At 43.6% G+C, this 15,739-nt stretch overlaps 22 non-coding genes across 22 annotated transcripts; 7 read left to right on the top strand and 15 right to left on the bottom strand.

The window, feature by feature from the left end:
* Nucleotides 1-583: 583 nt before the first annotated feature.
* On the bottom strand, nt 584-655 carry TRNAA-AGC (transfer RNA alanine (anticodon AGC)). Its single transcript has one exon. It is a non-coding gene; the product is annotated as a tRNA-Ala (tRNA).
* A 674-nt stretch (nt 656-1,329) lies between these two features.
* TRNAM-CAU (transfer RNA methionine (anticodon CAU)) lies at nt 1,330-1,402 on the top strand. The gene has a single exon. It is a non-coding gene; the product is annotated as a tRNA-Met (tRNA).
* Nucleotides 1,403-1,847: 445 nt separating this feature from the next.
* Nucleotides 1,848-1,933, bottom strand: TRNAY-GUA (transfer RNA tyrosine (anticodon GUA)). The gene is given in 2 exon segments: nt 1,848-1,883; nt 1,897-1,933. It is a non-coding gene; the product is annotated as a tRNA-Tyr (tRNA).
* A 786-nt stretch (nt 1,934-2,719) lies between these two features.
* On the bottom strand, nt 2,720-2,791 carry TRNAA-AGC (transfer RNA alanine (anticodon AGC)). Its single transcript has one exon. It is a non-coding gene; the product is annotated as a tRNA-Ala (tRNA).
* A 674-nt stretch (nt 2,792-3,465) lies between these two features.
* Nucleotides 3,466-3,538, top strand: TRNAM-CAU (transfer RNA methionine (anticodon CAU)). The gene has a single exon. It is a non-coding gene; the product is annotated as a tRNA-Met (tRNA).
* A 445-nt stretch (nt 3,539-3,983) lies between these two features.
* Nucleotides 3,984-4,069, bottom strand: TRNAY-GUA (transfer RNA tyrosine (anticodon GUA)). The gene is given in 2 exon segments: nt 3,984-4,019; nt 4,033-4,069. It is a non-coding gene; the product is annotated as a tRNA-Tyr (tRNA).
* Nucleotides 4,070-4,855: 786 nt separating this feature from the next.
* TRNAA-AGC (transfer RNA alanine (anticodon AGC)) lies at nt 4,856-4,927 on the bottom strand. The gene has a single exon. It is a non-coding gene; the product is annotated as a tRNA-Ala (tRNA).
* Nucleotides 4,928-5,601: 674 nt separating this feature from the next.
* TRNAM-CAU (transfer RNA methionine (anticodon CAU)) lies at nt 5,602-5,674 on the top strand. Its single transcript has one exon. It is a non-coding gene; the product is annotated as a tRNA-Met (tRNA).
* Nucleotides 5,675-6,119: 445 nt separating this feature from the next.
* Nucleotides 6,120-6,205, bottom strand: TRNAY-GUA (transfer RNA tyrosine (anticodon GUA)). Its single transcript is given in 2 exon segments — nt 6,120-6,155; nt 6,169-6,205. It is a non-coding gene; the product is annotated as a tRNA-Tyr (tRNA).
* A 786-nt stretch (nt 6,206-6,991) lies between these two features.
* Nucleotides 6,992-7,063, bottom strand: TRNAA-AGC (transfer RNA alanine (anticodon AGC)). Its single transcript has one exon. It is a non-coding gene; the product is annotated as a tRNA-Ala (tRNA).
* A 674-nt stretch (nt 7,064-7,737) lies between these two features.
* TRNAM-CAU (transfer RNA methionine (anticodon CAU)) lies at nt 7,738-7,810 on the top strand. The gene has a single exon. It is a non-coding gene; the product is annotated as a tRNA-Met (tRNA).
* A 445-nt stretch (nt 7,811-8,255) lies between these two features.
* TRNAY-GUA (transfer RNA tyrosine (anticodon GUA)) lies at nt 8,256-8,341 on the bottom strand. The gene is given in 2 exon segments: nt 8,256-8,291; nt 8,305-8,341. It is a non-coding gene; the product is annotated as a tRNA-Tyr (tRNA).
* Nucleotides 8,342-9,127: 786 nt separating this feature from the next.
* On the bottom strand, nt 9,128-9,199 carry TRNAA-AGC (transfer RNA alanine (anticodon AGC)). Its single transcript has one exon. It is a non-coding gene; the product is annotated as a tRNA-Ala (tRNA).
* A 674-nt stretch (nt 9,200-9,873) lies between these two features.
* TRNAM-CAU (transfer RNA methionine (anticodon CAU)) lies at nt 9,874-9,946 on the top strand. The gene has a single exon. It is a non-coding gene; the product is annotated as a tRNA-Met (tRNA).
* A 445-nt stretch (nt 9,947-10,391) lies between these two features.
* Nucleotides 10,392-10,477, bottom strand: TRNAY-GUA (transfer RNA tyrosine (anticodon GUA)). Its single transcript is given in 2 exon segments — nt 10,392-10,427; nt 10,441-10,477. It is a non-coding gene; the product is annotated as a tRNA-Tyr (tRNA).
* A 786-nt stretch (nt 10,478-11,263) lies between these two features.
* Nucleotides 11,264-11,335, bottom strand: TRNAA-AGC (transfer RNA alanine (anticodon AGC)). Its single transcript has one exon. It is a non-coding gene; the product is annotated as a tRNA-Ala (tRNA).
* A 674-nt stretch (nt 11,336-12,009) lies between these two features.
* Nucleotides 12,010-12,082, top strand: TRNAM-CAU (transfer RNA methionine (anticodon CAU)). The gene has a single exon. It is a non-coding gene; the product is annotated as a tRNA-Met (tRNA).
* A 445-nt stretch (nt 12,083-12,527) lies between these two features.
* On the bottom strand, nt 12,528-12,613 carry TRNAY-GUA (transfer RNA tyrosine (anticodon GUA)). Its single transcript is given in 2 exon segments — nt 12,528-12,563; nt 12,577-12,613. It is a non-coding gene; the product is annotated as a tRNA-Tyr (tRNA).
* A 786-nt stretch (nt 12,614-13,399) lies between these two features.
* Nucleotides 13,400-13,471, bottom strand: TRNAA-AGC (transfer RNA alanine (anticodon AGC)). The gene has a single exon. It is a non-coding gene; the product is annotated as a tRNA-Ala (tRNA).
* Nucleotides 13,472-14,145: 674 nt separating this feature from the next.
* On the top strand, nt 14,146-14,218 carry TRNAM-CAU (transfer RNA methionine (anticodon CAU)). The gene has a single exon. It is a non-coding gene; the product is annotated as a tRNA-Met (tRNA).
* Nucleotides 14,219-14,663: 445 nt separating this feature from the next.
* On the bottom strand, nt 14,664-14,749 carry TRNAY-GUA (transfer RNA tyrosine (anticodon GUA)). Its single transcript is given in 2 exon segments — nt 14,664-14,699; nt 14,713-14,749. It is a non-coding gene; the product is annotated as a tRNA-Tyr (tRNA).
* Nucleotides 14,750-15,535: 786 nt separating this feature from the next.
* On the bottom strand, nt 15,536-15,607 carry TRNAA-AGC (transfer RNA alanine (anticodon AGC)). The gene has a single exon. It is a non-coding gene; the product is annotated as a tRNA-Ala (tRNA).
* Between the last annotated feature and the right edge of the window lie 132 nt (nt 15,608-15,739).

The following is a 15,739-nucleotide window of genomic DNA, read 5'->3' on the forward strand; positions in this document are numbered from 1 at the left end:
GTGCTGGCGTGAAGGAAAGCAGGGGACCTAGAATTAGAAATCCTACAGAAAGGAGTTTTCCTGAAAGGGCATGGGGCCGAGGAATCCACAGCCCTTTGGAAGCATTTCTGGCAAAAGGATGACAGCATGGGAACATGAAGGAAAGGACAGAAAGTTAGGAGAGTCATTACTCCGTACGGAGCATGAAGAACATGCATTTTTAATGCTTCTGTGAAAGGAACTGGAAAAGCAAAACCAGTAGATTAATGGACCATTCAGAAGGGATTAGGATGAAGAAAACATTCTGTTTTTCTTAAACCTTCTGGTAAGAGTCTCTGGTTTAGAGGAAGAATTCAAATAAATGACCAAGACAGCTGTGCCCGTTTTCTATACTAAGAATGCCAAGATAAATCACCACTTTGGTTTCTTATGGAAGCAAGATTATTTTTTTCTATAAACACGGGAAATGAGATAGCCCCATTTCAAAAGGTTTTGCAAGGCGAAGAAAGTGGGGTTCTGGCACCAGCTGCATGACATCTCACTTCCTTACTCATGATGCCAGCCTAGCTATCTGTCAAAAGGCAAGATTAGCATGGCGAAAAGCTGGAGATGCCGGGGATTGAACCCGGGGCCTCATACATGCTAAGCATGCGCTCTACCACTGAGCTACATCCCCACATCCTGTAGAGGGAGACCTTGCTCCACGCATGGAAACCTGGAATTCTATTGAATGTACATTCACCACATATGACACTGGAATGGGAAGCGTCAGGTGTGGAATTCCATATGATTTACAGCTGGATTTTCTAGCACCGTTTTTTATGGAATAAGGTTGACTCTAGAATGAATAATTCCCCACACACAACAGCTAGATGCAATCGAAAAAAGCCAGAGTATTCAAGGCAACTGGTTCAGGATACATCAAAGAAGGATATGGTTGAGTGCTGTTTCCACATCTTGTGAGATGACTTAAGGTACCCCTGCTCTTTTTGCAGGACACACAGCTATGTTACATTAGCATGTACAGTGTTGAGATCTAGATGCATCTACGGCTAGGGGCGGCATGTTAATTCTGGGTTTTAGTCCATTTCATTCTCAGTTATGTGGAGGAAAAAATGGCACGATCTTTCTTAGAGAGGTGAATGGTATGCCCTGATTTCTTTTGCATGGCTAAATGTATGGGGTGTGGGTTTAAGCACTGGGAAAGAGCAGTCTTCTGACCATTATAACTGCAGACGATTTTAATCCAGCGAGGCAACCGAAGTGTATTGATATTCCAACATGAGAACAGCATTTTTGCTACCTTCCCTCTTCATGGTGTGTAGACGCATTTGTTAGCGGTTTCAAGCAGCCTTCTTAGCGCAGTAGGCAGCGCGTCAGTCTCATAATCTGAAGGTCCTGAGTTCGATCCTCAGAGAGGGCATTGCAGTGTTTCTTTTGTCAAGAGAAACATCTCAGATTTTCTCCAAATCTGTAAACTATTCCTCCACATTGCATCTTGCTCAGTTTTAAGGAGTTGGTGTCTTTGTAGATTCCCTCTTTCATATCCATGGCCACTCATTGTAGGTGAGTTTTAGCTGGTTCGGCTGCCGAAACATCTACCTTGGTACAATGAAACTGGAAGTCTTCCAAGTGCCTTCATATATTTAGTCAAGGCTTTGGAATGAATTCTGATCTGCAGGTCCTTGTTTATTTCTCTTCCAACATCCCTCAGAAATGACTATGTGGTCAATTTCATTGGAAAGCAGAAGAAGTCTACCCTTCTGTCCTAGCATTTATTTGGAGCTAGGGAAATGTTTCTCAATCAGAGGGGCACATAATGTTTTAACAAGAGAGAAAGCAGCTATGGAAAACAAAAAAGGGGAAACTCCTCCGAGCCGGATTTGAACCAGCGACCTAAGGATTTCTGTTTCTCCACTACAGTCCTCCGCTCTCCCAACTGAGCTATCGGAGGATTAGGCAGTACAGCTTTCCATGCTGCATTCATCTTTCTTTCAATAATGGTTGCGGCGGGAGTGGGGTGGGAGTACTGCAGTCTAATCTTGAAAATCATGAATATGACCTGCAGCTTGCTCTACAAATTGCCACTTCCTAGAGTGCATTCTCAGCTACATCTTATCACCATAAAGGGGGACTGCTTACCTACCTGAATGTGCTGTGCTGGCGTGAAGGAAAGCAGGGGACCTAGAATTAGAAATCCTACAGAAAGGAGTTTTCCTGAAAGGGCATGGGGCCGAGGAATCCACAGCCCTTTGGAAGCATTTCTGGCAAAAGGATGACAGCATGGGAACATGAAGGAAAGGACAGAAAGTTAGGAGAGTCATTACTCCGTACGGAGCATGAAGAACATGCATTTTTAATGCTTCTGTGAAAGGAACTGGAAAAGCAAAACCAGTAGATTAATGGACCATTCAGAAGGGATTAGGATGAAGAAAACATTCTGTTTTTCTTAAACCTTCTGGTAAGAGTCTCTGGTTTAGAGGAAGAATTCAAATAAATGACCAAGACAGCTGTGCCCGTTTTCTATACTAAGAATGCCAAGATAAATCACCACTTTGGTTTCTTATGGAAGCAAGATTATTTTTTTCTATAAACACGGGAAATGAGATAGCCCCATTTCAAAAGGTTTTGCAAGGCGAAGAAAGTGGGGTTCTGGCACCAGCTGCATGACATCTCACTTCCTTACTCATGATGCCACCCTAGCTATCTGTCAAAAGGCAAGATTAGCATGGCGAAAAGCTGGAGATGCCGGGGATTGAACCCGGGGCCTCATACATGCTAAGCATGCGCTCTACCACTGAGCTACATCCCCACATCCTGTAGAGGGAGACCTTGCTCCACGCATGGAAACCTGGAATTCTATTGAATGTACATTCACCACATATGACACTGGAATGGGAAGCGTCAGGTGTGGAATTCCATATGATTTACAGCTGGATTTTCTAGCACCGTTTTTTATGGAATAAGGTTGACTCTAGAATGAATAATTCCCCACACACAACAGCTAGATGCAATCGAAAAAAGCCAGAGTATTCAAGGCAACTGGTTCAGGATACATCAAAGAAGGATATGGTTGAGTGCTGTTTCCACATCTTGTGAGATGACTTAAGGTACCCCTGCTCTTTTTGCAGGACACACAGCTATGTTACATTAGCATGTACAGTGTTGAGATCTAGATGCATCTACGGCTAGGGGCGGCATGTTAATTCTGGGTTTTAGTCCATTTCATTCTCAGTTATGTGGAGGAAAAAATGGCACGATCTTTCTTAGAGAGGTGAATGGTATGCCCTGATTTCTTTTGCATGGCTAAATGTATGGGGTGTGGGTTTAAGCACTGGGAAAGAGCAGTCTTCTGACCATTATAACTGCAGACGATTTTAATCCAGCGAGGCAACCGAAGTGTATTGATATTCCAACATGAGAACAGCATTTTTGCTACCTTCCCTCTTCATGGTGTGTAGACGCATTTGTTAGCGGTTTCAAGCAGCCTTCTTAGCGCAGTAGGCAGCGCGTCAGTCTCATAATCTGAAGGTCCTGAGTTCGATCCTCAGAGAGGGCATTGCAGTGTTTCTTTTGTCAAGAGAAACATCTCAGATTTTCTCCAAATCTGTAAACTATTCCTCCACATTGCATCTTGCTCAGTTTTAAGGAGTTGGTGTCTTTGTAGATTCCCTCTTTCATATCCATGGCCACTCATTGTAGGTGAGTTTTAGCTGGTTCGGCTGCCGAAACATCTACCTTGGTACAATGAAACTGGAAGTCTTCCAAGTGCCTTCATATATTTAGTCAAGGCTTTGGAATGAATTCTGATCTGCAGGTCCTTGTTTATTTCTCTTCCAACATCCCTCAGAAATGACTATGTGGTCAATTTCATTGGAAAGCAGAAGAAGTCTACCCTTCTGTCCTAGCATTTATTTGGAGCTAGGGAAATGTTTCTCAATCAGAGGGGCACATAATGTTTTAACAAGAGAGAAAGCAGCTATGGAAAACAAAAAAGGGGAAACTCCTCCGAGCCGGATTTGAACCAGCGACCTAAGGATTTCTGTTTCTCCACTACAGTCCTCCGCTCTCCCAACTGAGCTATCGGAGGATTAGGCAGTACAGCTTTCCATGCTGCATTCATCTTTCTTTCAATAATGGTTGCGGCGGGAGTGGGGTGGGAGTACTGCAGTCTAATCTTGAAAATCATGAATATGACCTGCAGCTTGCTCTACAAATTGCCACTTCCTAGAGTGCATTCTCAGCTACATCTTATCACCATAAAGGGGGACTGCTTACCTACCTGAATGTGCTGTGCTGGCGTGAAGGAAAGCAGGGGACCTAGAATTAGAAATCCTACAGAAAGGAGTTTTCCTGAAAGGGCATGGGGCCGAGGAATCCACAGCCCTTTGGAAGCATTTCTGGCAAAAGGATGACAGCATGGGAACATGAAGGAAAGGACAGAAAGTTAGGAGAGTCATTACTCCGTACGGAGCATGAAGAACATGCATTTTTAATGCTTCTGTGAAAGGAACTGGAAAAGCAAAACCAGTAGATTAATGGACCATTCAGAAGGGATTAGGATGAAGAAAACATTCTGTTTTTCTTAAACCTTCTGGTAAGAGTCTCTGGTTTAGAGGAAGAATTCAAATAAATGACCAAGACAGCTGTGCCCGTTTTCTATACTAAGAATGCCAAGATAAATCACCACTTTGGTTTCTTATGGAAGCAAGATTATTTTTTTCTATAAACACGGGAAATGAGATAGCCCCATTTCAAAAGGTTTTGCAAGGCGAAGAAAGTGGGGTTCTGGCACCAGCTGCATGACATCTCACTTCCTTACTCATGATGCCAGCCTAGCTATCTGTCAAAAGGCAAGATTAGCATGGCGAAAAGCTGGAGATGCCGGGGATTGAACCCGGGGCCTCATACATGCTAAGCATGCGCTCTACCACTGAGCTACATCCCCACATCCTGTAGAGGGAGACCTTGCTCCACGCATGGAAACCAGGAATTCTATTGAATGTACATTCACCACATATGACACTGGAATGGGAAGCGTCAGGTGTGGAATTCCATATGATTTACAGCTGGATTTTCTAGCACCGTTTTTTATGGAATAAGGTTGACTCTAGAATGAATAATTCCCCACACACAACAGCTAGATGCAATCGAAAAAAGCCAGAGTATTCAAGGCAACTGGTTCAGGATACATCAAAGAAGGATATGGTTGAGTGCTGTTTCCACATCTTGTGAGATGACTTAAGGTACCCCTGCTCTTTTTGCAGGACACACAGCTATGTTACATTAGCATGTACAGTGTTGAGATCTAGATGCATCTACGGCTAGGGGCGGCATGTTAATTCTGGGTTTTAGTCCATTTCATTCTCAGTTATGTGGAGGAAAAAATGGCACGATCTTTCTTAGAGAGGTGAATGGTATGCCCTGATTTCTTTTGCATGGCTAAATGTATGGGGTGTGGGTTTAAGCACTGGGAAAGAGCAGTCTTCTGACCATTATAACTGCAGACGATTTTAATCCAGCGAGGCAACCGAAGTGTATTGATATTCCAACATGAGAACAGCATTTTTGCTACCTTCCCTCTTCATGGTGTGTAGACGCATTTGTTAGCGGTTTCAAGCAGCCTTCTTAGCGCAGTAGGCAGCGCGTCAGTCTCATAATCTGAAGGTCCTGAGTTCGATCCTCAGAGAGGGCATTGCAGTGTTTCTTTTGTCAAGAGAAACATCTCAGATTTTCTCCAAATCTGTAAACTATTCCTCCACATTGCATCTTGCTCAGTTTTAAGGAGTTGGTGTCTTTGTAGATTCCCTCTTTCATATCCATGGCCACTCATTGTAGGTGAGTTTTAGCTGGTTCGGCTGCCGAAACATCTACCTTGGTACAATGAAACTGGAAGTCTTCCAAGTGCCTTCATATATTTAGTCAAGGCTTTGGAATGAATTCTGATCTGCAGGTCCTTGTTTATTTCTCTTCCAACATCCCTCAGAAATGACTATGTGGTCAATTTCATTGGAAAGCAGAAGAAGTCTACCCTTCTGTCCTAGCATTTATTTGGAGCTAGGGAAATGTTTCTCAATCAGAGGGGCACATAATGTTTTAACAAGAGAGAAAGCAGCTATGGAAAACAAAAAAGGGGAAACTCCTCCGAGCCGGATTTGAACCAGCGACCTAAGGATTTCTGTTTCTCCACTACAGTCCTCCGCTCTCCCAACTGAGCTATCGGAGGATTAGGCAGTACAGCTTTCCATGCTGCATTCATCTTTCTTTCAATAATGGTTGCGGCGGGAGTGGGGTGGGAGTACTGCAGTCTAATCTTGAAAATCATGAATATGACCTGCAGCTTGCTCTACAAATTGCCACTTCCTAGAGTGCATTCTCAGCTACATCTTATCACCATAAAGGGGGACTGCTTACCTACCTGAATGTGCTGTGCTGGCGTGAAGGAAAGCAGGGGACCTAGAATTAGAAATCCTACAGAAAGGAGTTTTCCTGAAAGGGCATGGGGCCGAGGAATCCACAGCCCTTTGGAAGCATTTCTGGCAAAAGGATGACAGCATGGGAACATGAAGGAAAGGACAGAAAGTTAGGAGAGTCATTACTCCGTACGGAGCATGAAGAACATGCATTTTTAATGCTTCTGTGAAAGGAACTGGAAAAGCAAAACCAGTAGATTAATGGACCATTCAGAAGGGATTAGGATGAAGAAAACATTCTGTTTTTCTTAAACCTTCTGGTAAGAGTCTCTGGTTTAGAGGAAGAATTCAAATAAATGACCAAGACAGCTGTGCCCGTTTTCTATACTAAGAATGCCAAGATAAATCACCACTTTGGTTTCTTATGGAAGCAAGATTATTTTTTTCTATAAACACGGGAAATGAGATAGCCCCATTTCAAAAGGTTTTGCAAGGCGAAGAAAGTGGGGTTCTGGCACCAGCTGCATGACATCTCACTTCCTTACTCATGATGCCACCCTAGCTATCTGTCAAAAGGCAAGATTAGCATGGCGAAAAGCTGGAGATGCCGGGGATTGAACCCGGGGCCTCATACATGCTAAGCATGCGCTCTACCACTGAGCTACATCCCCACATCCTGTAGAGGGAGACCTTGCTCCACGCATGGAAACCTGGAATTCTATTGAATGTACATTCACCACATATGACACTGGAATGGGAAGCGTCAGGTGTGGAATTCCATATGATTTACAGCTGGATTTTCTAGCACCGTTTTTTATGGAATAAGGTTGACTCTAGAATGAATAATTCCCCACACACAACAGCTAGATGCAATCGAAAAAAGCCAGAGTATTCAAGGCAACTGGTTCAGGATACATCAAAGAAGGATATGGTTGAGTGCTGTTTCCACATCTTGTGAGATGACTTAAGGTACCCCTGCTCTTTTTGCAGGACACACAGCTATGTTACATTAGCATGTACAGTGTTGAGATCTAGATGCATCTACGGCTAGGGGCGGCATGTTAATTCTGGGTTTTAGTCCATTTCATTCTCAGTTATGTGGAGGAAAAAATGGCACGATCTTTCTTAGAGAGGTGAATGGTATGCCCTGATTTCTTTTGCATGGCTAAATGTATGGGGTGTGGGTTTAAGCACTGGGAAAGAGCAGTCTTCTGACCATTATAACTGCAGACGATTTTAATCCAGCGAGGCAACCGAAGTGTATTGATATTCCAACATGAGAACAGCATTTTTGCTACCTTCCCTCTTCATGGTGTGTAGACGCATTTGTTAGCGGTTTCAAGCAGCCTTCTTAGCGCAGTAGGCAGCGCGTCAGTCTCATAATCTGAAGGTCCTGAGTTCGATCCTCAGAGAGGGCATTGCAGTGTTTCTTTTGTCAAGAGAAACATCTCAGATTTTCTCCAAATCTGTAAACTATTCCTCCACATTGCATCTTGCTCAGTTTTAAGGAGTTGGTGTCTTTGTAGATTCCCTCTTTCATATCCATGGCCACTCATTGTAGGTGAGTTTTAGCTGGTTCGGCTGCCGAAACATCTACCTTGGTACAATGAAACTGGAAGTCTTCCAAGTGCCTTCATATATTTAGTCAAGGCTTTGGAATGAATTCTGATCTGCAGGTCCTTGTTTATTTCTCTTCCAACATCCCTCAGAAATGACTATGTGGTCAATTTCATTGGAAAGCAGAAGAAGTCTACCCTTCTGTCCTAGCATTTATTTGGAGCTAGGGAAATGTTTCTCAATCAGAGGGGCACATAATGTTTTAACAAGAGAGAAAGCAGCTATGGAAAACAAAAAAGGGGAAACTCCTCCGAGCCGGATTTGAACCAGCGACCTAAGGATTTCTGTTTCTCCACTACAGTCCTCCGCTCTCCCAACTGAGCTATCGGAGGATTAGGCAGTACAGCTTTCCATGCTGCATTCATCTTTCTTTCAATAATGGTTGCGGCGGGAGTGGGGTGGGAGTACTGCAGTCTAATCTTGAAAATCATGAATATGACCTGCAGCTTGCTCTACAAATTGCCACTTCCTAGAGTGCATTCTCAGCTACATCTTATCACCATAAAGGGGGACTGCTTACCTACCTGAATGTGCTGTGCTGGCGTGAAGGAAAGCAGGGGACCTAGAATTAGAAATCCTACAGAAAGGAGTTTTCCTGAAAGGGCATGGGGCCGAGGAATCCACAGCCCTTTGGAAGCATTTCTGGCAAAAGGATGACAGCATGGGAACATGAAGGAAAGGACAGAAAGTTAGGAGAGTCATTACTCCGTACGGAGCATGAAGAACATGCATTTTTAATGCTTCTGTGAAAGGAACTGGAAAAGCAAAACCAGTAGATTAATGGACCATTCAGAAGGGATTAGGATGAAGAAAACATTCTGTTTTTCTTAAACCTTCTGGTAAGAGTCTCTGGTTTAGAGGAAGAATTCAAATAAATGACCAAGACAGCTGTGCCCGTTTTCTATACTAAGAATGCCAAGATAAATCACCACTTTGGTTTCTTATGGAAGCAAGATTATTTTTTTCTATAAACACGGGAAATGAGATAGCCCCATTTCAAAAGGTTTTGCAAGGCGAAGAAAGTGGGGTTCTGGCACCAGCTGCATGACATCTCACTTCCTTACTCATGATGCCAGCCTAGCTATCTGTCAAAAGGCAAGATTAGCATGGCGAAAAGCTGGAGATGCCGGGGATTGAACCCGGGGCCTCATACATGCTAAGCATGCGCTCTACCACTGAGCTACATCCCCACATCCTGTAGAGGGAGACCTTGCTCCACGCATGGAAACCTGGAATTCTATTGAATGTACATTCACCACATATGACACTGGAATGGGAAGCGTCAGGTGTGGAATTCCATATGATTTACAGCTGGATTTTCTAGCACCGTTTTTTATGGAATAAGGTTGACTCTAGAATGAATAATTCCCCACACACAACAGCTAGATGCAATCGAAAAAAGCCAGAGTATTCAAGGCAACTGGTTCAGGATACATCAAAGAAGGATATGGTTGAGTGCTGTTTCCACATCTTGTGAGATGACTTAAGGTACCCCTGCTCTTTTTGCAGGACACACAGCTATGTTACATTAGCATGTACAGTGTTGAGATCTAGATGCATCTACGGCTAGGGGCGGCATGTTAATTCTGGGTTTTAGTCCATTTCATTCTCAGTTATGTGGAGGAAAAAATGGCACGATCTTTCTTAGAGAGGTGAATGGTATGCCCTGATTTCTTTTGCATGGCTAAATGTATGGGGTGTGGGTTTAAGCACTGGGAAAGAGCAGTCTTCTGACCATTATAACTGCAGACGATTTTAATCCAGCGAGGCAACCGAAGTGTATTGATATTCCAACATGAGAACAGCATTTTTGCTACCTTCCCTCTTCATGGTGTGTAGACGCATTTGTTAGCGGTTTCAAGCAGCCTTCTTAGCGCAGTAGGCAGCGCGTCAGTCTCATAATCTGAAGGTCCTGAGTTCGATCCTCAGAGAGGGCATTGCAGTGTTTCTTTTGTCAAGAGAAACATCTCAGATTTTCTCCAAATCTGTAAACTATTCCTCCACATTGCATCTTGCTCAGTTTTAAGGAGTTGGTGTCTTTGTAGATTCCCTCTTTCATATCCATGGCCACTCATTGTAGGTGAGTTTTAGCTGGTTCGGCTGCCGAAACATCTACCTTGGTACAATGAAACTGGAAGTCTTCCAAGTGCCTTCATATATTTAGTCAAGGCTTTGGAATGAATTCTGATCTGCAGGTCCTTGTTTATTTCTCTTCCAACATCCCTCAGAAATGACTATGTGGTCAATTTCATTGGAAAGCAGAAGAAGTCTACCCTTCTGTCCTAGCATTTATTTGGAGCTAGGGAAATGTTTCTCAATCAGAGGGGCACATAATGTTTTAACAAGAGAGAAAGCAGCTATGGAAAACAAAAAAGGGGAAACTCCTCCGAGCCGGATTTGAACCAGCGACCTAAGGATTTCTGTTTCTCCACTACAGTCCTCCGCTCTCCCAACTGAGCTATCGGAGGATTAGGCAGTACAGCTTTCCATGCTGCATTCATCTTTCTTTCAATAATGGTTGCGGCGGGAGTGGGGTGGGAGTACTGCAGTCTAATCTTGAAAATCATGAATATGACCTGCAGCTTGCTCTACAAATTGCCACTTCCTAGAGTGCATTCTCAGCTACATCTTATCACCATAAAGGGGGACTGCTTACCTACCTGAATGTGCTGTGCTGGCGTGAAGGAAAGCAGGGGACCTAGAATTAGAAATCCTACAGAAAGGAGTTTTCCTGAAAGGGCATGGGGCCGAGGAATCCACAGCCCTTTGGAAGCATTTCTGGCAAAAGGATGACAGCATGGGAACATGAAGGAAAGGACAGAAAGTTAGGAGAGTCATTACTCCGTACGGAGCATGAAGAACATGCATTTTTAATGCTTCTGTGAAAGGAACTGGAAAAGCAAAACCAGTAGATTAATGGACCATTCAGAAGGGATTAGGATGAAGAAAACATTCTGTTTTTCTTAAACCTTCTGGTAAGAGTCTCTGGTTTAGAGGAAGAATTCAAATAAATGACCAAGACAGCTGTGCCCGTTTTCTATACTAAGAATGCCAAGATAAATCACCACTTTGGTTTCTTATGGAAGCAAGATTATTTTTTTCTATAAACACGGGAAATGAGATAGCCCCATTTCAAAAGGTTTTGCAAGGCGAAGAAAGTGGGGTTCTGGCACCAGCTGCATGACATCTCACTTCCTTACTCATGATGCCAGCCTAGCTATCTGTCAAAAGGCAAGATTAGCATGGCGAAAAGCTGGAGATGCCGGGGATTGAACCCGGGGCCTCATACATGCTAAGCATGCGCTCTACCACTGAGCTACATCCCCACATCCTGTAGAGGGAGACCTTGCTCCACGCATGGAAACCTGGAATTCTATTGAATGTACATTCACCACATATGACACTGGAATGGGAAGCGTCAGGTGTGGAATTCCATATGATTTACAGCTGGATTTTCTAGCACCGTTTTTTATGGAATAAGGTTGACTCTAGAATGAATAATTCCCCACACACAACAGCTAGATGCAATCGAAAAAAGCCAGAGTATTCAAGGCAACTGGTTCAGGATACATCAAAGAAGGATATGGTTGAGTGCTGTTTCCACATCTTGTGAGATGACTTAAGGTACCCCTGCTCTTTTTGCAGGACACACAGCTATGTTACATTAGCATGTACAGTGTTGAGATCTAGATGCATCTACGGCTAGGGGCGGCATGTTAATTCTGGGTTTTAGTCCATTTCATTCTCAGTTATGTGGAGGAAAAAATGGCACGATCTTTCTTAGAGAGGTGAATGGTATGCCCTGATTTCTTTTGCATGGCTAAATGTATGGGGTGTGGGTTTAAGCACTGGGAAAGAGCAGTCTTCTGACCATTATAACTGCAGACGATTTTAATCCAGCGAGGCAACCGAAGTGTATTGATATTCCAACATGAGAACAGCATTTTTGCTACCTTCCCTCTTCATGGTGTGTAGACGCATTTGTTAGCGGTTTCAAGCAGCCTTCTTAGCGCAGTAGGCAGCGCGTCAGTCTCATAATCTGAAGGTCCTGAGTTCGATCCTCAGAGAGGGCATTGCAGTGTTTCTTTTGTCAAGAGAAACATCTCAGATTTTCTCCAAATCTGTAAACTATTCCTCCACATTGCATCTTGCTCAGTTTTAAGGAGTTGGTGTCTTTGTAGATTCCCTCTTTCATATCCATGGCCACTCATTGTAGGTGAGTTTTAGCTGGTTCGGCTGCCGAAACATCTACCTTGGTACAATGAAACTGGAAGTCTTCCAAGTGCCTTCATATATTTAGTCAAGGCTTTGGAATGAATTCTGATCTGCAGGTCCTTGTTTATTTCTCTTCCAACATCCCTCAGAAATGACTATGTGGTCAATTTCATTGGAAAGCAGAAGAAGTCTACCCTTCTGTCCTAGCATTTATTTGGAGCTAGGGAAATGTTTCTCAATCAGAGGGGCACATAATGTTTTAACAAGAGAGAAAGCAGCTATGGAAAACAAAAAAGGGGAAACTCCTCCGAGCCGGATTTGAACCAGCGACCTAAGGATTTCTGTTTCTCCACTACAGTCCTCCGCTCTCCCAACTGAGCTATCGGAGGATTAGGCAGTACAGCTTTCCATGCTGCATTCATCTTTCTTTCAATAATGGTTGCGGCGGGAGTGGGGTGGGAGTACTGCAGTCTAATCTTGAAAATCATGAATATGACCTGCAGCTTGCTCTACAAATTGCCACTTCCTAGAGTGCATTCTCAGCTACATCTTATCACCATAAAGGGGGACTGCTTACCTACCTGAATGTGCTGTGCTGGCGTGAAGGAAAGCAGGGGACCTAGAATTAGAAATCCTACAGAAAGGAGTTTTCCTGAAAGGGCATGGGGCCGAGGAATCCACAGCCCTTTGGAAGCATTTCTGGCAAAAGGATGACAGCATGGGAACATGAAGGAAAGGACAGAAAGTTAGGAGAGTCATTACTCCGTACGGAGCATGAAGAACATGCATTTTTAATGCTTCTGTGAAAGGAACTGGAAAAGCAAAACCAGTAGATTAATGGACCATTCAGAAGGGATTAGGATGAAGAAAACATTCTGTTTTTCTTAAACCTTCTGGTAAGAGTCTCTGGTTTAGAGGAAGAATTCAAATAAATGACCAAGACAGCTGTGCCCGTTTTCTATACTAAGAATGCCAAGATAAATCACCACTTTGGTTTCTTATGGAAGCAAGATTATTTTTTTCTATAAACACGGGAAATGAGATAGCCCCATTTCAAAAGGTTTTGCAAGGCGAAGAAAGTGGGGTTCTGGCACCAGCTGCATGACATCTCACTTCCTTACTCATGATGCCAGCCTAGCTATCTGTCAAAAGGCAAGATTAGCATGGCGAAAAGCTGGAGATGCCGGGGATTGAACCCGGGGCCTCATACATGCTAAGCATGCGCTCTACCACTGAGCTACATCCCCACATCCTGTAGAGGGAGACCTTGCTCCACGCATGGAAACCTGGAATTCTATTGAATGTACATTCACCACATATGACACTGGAATGGGAAGCGTCAGGTGTGGAATTCCATATGATTTACAGCTGGATTTTCTAGCACCGTTTTTTATGGAATAAGGTTGACTCTAGAATGAATAATTCCCCACACACAACAGCTAGATGCAATCGAAAAAAGCCAGAGTATTCAAGGCAACTGGTTCAGGATACATCAAAGAAGGATATGGTTGAGTGCTGTTTCCACATCTTGTGAGATGACTTAAGGTACCCCTGCTCTTTTTGCAGGACACACAGCTATGTTACATTAGCATGTACAGTGTTGAGATCTAGATGCATCTACGGCTAGGGGCGGCATGTTAATTCTGGGTTTTAGTCCATTTCATTCTCAGTTATGTGGAGGAAAAAATGGCACGATCTTTCTTAGAGAGGTGAATGGTATGCCCTGATTTCTTTTGCATGGCTAAATGTATGGGGTGTGGGTTTAAGCACTGGGAAAGAGCAGTCTTCTGACCATTATAACTGCAGACGATTTTAATCCAGCGAGGCAACCGAAGTGTATTGATATTCCAACATGAGAACAGCATTTTTGCTACCTTCCCTCTTCATGGTGTGTAGACGCATTTGTTAGCGGTTTCAAGCAGCCTTCTTAGCGCAGTAGGCAGCGCGTCAGTCTCATAATCTGAAGGTCCTGAGTTCGATCCTCAGAGAGGGCATTGCAGTGTTTCTTTTGTCAAGAGAAACATCTCAGATTTTCTCCAAATCTGTAAACTATTCCTCCACATTGCATCTTGCTCAGTTTTAAGGAGTTGGTGTCTTTGTAGATTCCCTCTTTCATATCCATGGCCACTCATTGTAGGTGAGTTTTAGCTGGTTCGGCTGCCGAAACATCTACCTTGGTACAATGAAACTGGAAGTCTTCCAAGTGCCTTCATATATTTAGTCAAGGCTTTGGAATGAATTCTGATCTGCAGGTCCTTGTTTATTTCTCTTCCAACATCCCTCAGAAATGACTATGTGGTCAATTTCATTGGAAAGCAGAAGAAGTCTACCCTTCTGTCCTAGCATTTATTTGGAGCTAGGGAAATGTTTCTCAATCAGAGGGGCACATAATGTTTTAACAAGAGAGAAAGCAGCTATGGAAAACAAAAAAGGGGAAACTCCTCCGAGCCGGATTTGAACCAGCGACCTAAGGATTTCTGTTTCTCCACTACAGTCCTCCGCTCTCCCAACTGAGCTATCGGAGGATTAGGCAGTACAGCTTTCCATGCTGCATTCATCTTTCTTTCAATAATGGTTGCGGCGGGAGTGGGGTGGGAGTACTGCAGTCTAATCTTGAAAATCATGAATATGACCTGCAGCTTGCTCTACAAATTGCCACTTCCTAGAGTGCATTCTCAGCTACATCTTATCACCATAAAGGGGGACTGCTTACCTACCTGAATGTGCTGTGCTGGCGTGAAGGAAAGCAGGGGACCTAGAATTAGAAATCCTACAGAAAGGAGTTTTCCTGAAAGGGCATGGGGCCGAGGAATCCACAGCCCTTTGGAAGCATTTCTGGCAAAAGGATGACAGCATGGGAACATGAAGGAAAGGACAGAAAGTTAGGAGAGTCATTACTCCGTACGGAGCATGAAGAACATGCATTTTTAATGCTTCTGTGAAAGGAACTGGAAAAGCAAAACCAGTAGATTAATGGACCATTCAGAAGGGATTAGGATGAAGAAAACATTCTGTTTTTCTTAAACCTTCTGGTAAGAGTCTCTGGTTTAGAGGAAGAATTCAAATAAATGACCAAGACAGCTGTGCCCGTTTTCTATACTAAGAATGCCAAGATAAATCACCACTTTGGTTTCTTATGGAAGCAAGATTATTTTTTTCTATAAACACGGGAAATGAGATAGCCCCATTTCAAAAGGTTTTGCAAGGCGAAGAAAGTGGGGTTCTGGCACCAGCTGCATGACATCTCACTTCCTTACTCATGATGCCAGCCTAGCTATCTGTCAAAAGGCAAGATTAGCATGGCGAAAAGCTGGAGATGCCGGGGATTGAACCCGGGGCCTCATACATGCTAAGCATGCGCTCTACCACTGAGCTACATCCCCACATCCTGGAGAGGGAGACCTTGCTCCACGCATGGAAACCTGGAATTCTATTGAATGTACATTCACCACATATGACACTGGAATGGGAAGCGTCAGGTGTGGAATTCCATATGATTTACAGCTGGATTTTCT

Source organism: Pleurodeles waltl, unplaced genomic scaffold (genome assembly GCF_031143425.1).
Source record: "Pleurodeles waltl isolate 20211129_DDA unplaced genomic scaffold, aPleWal1.hap1.20221129 scaffold_107, whole genome shotgun sequence".
Taxonomy (NCBI): domain Eukaryota; kingdom Metazoa; phylum Chordata; class Amphibia; order Caudata; family Salamandridae; genus Pleurodeles; species Pleurodeles waltl.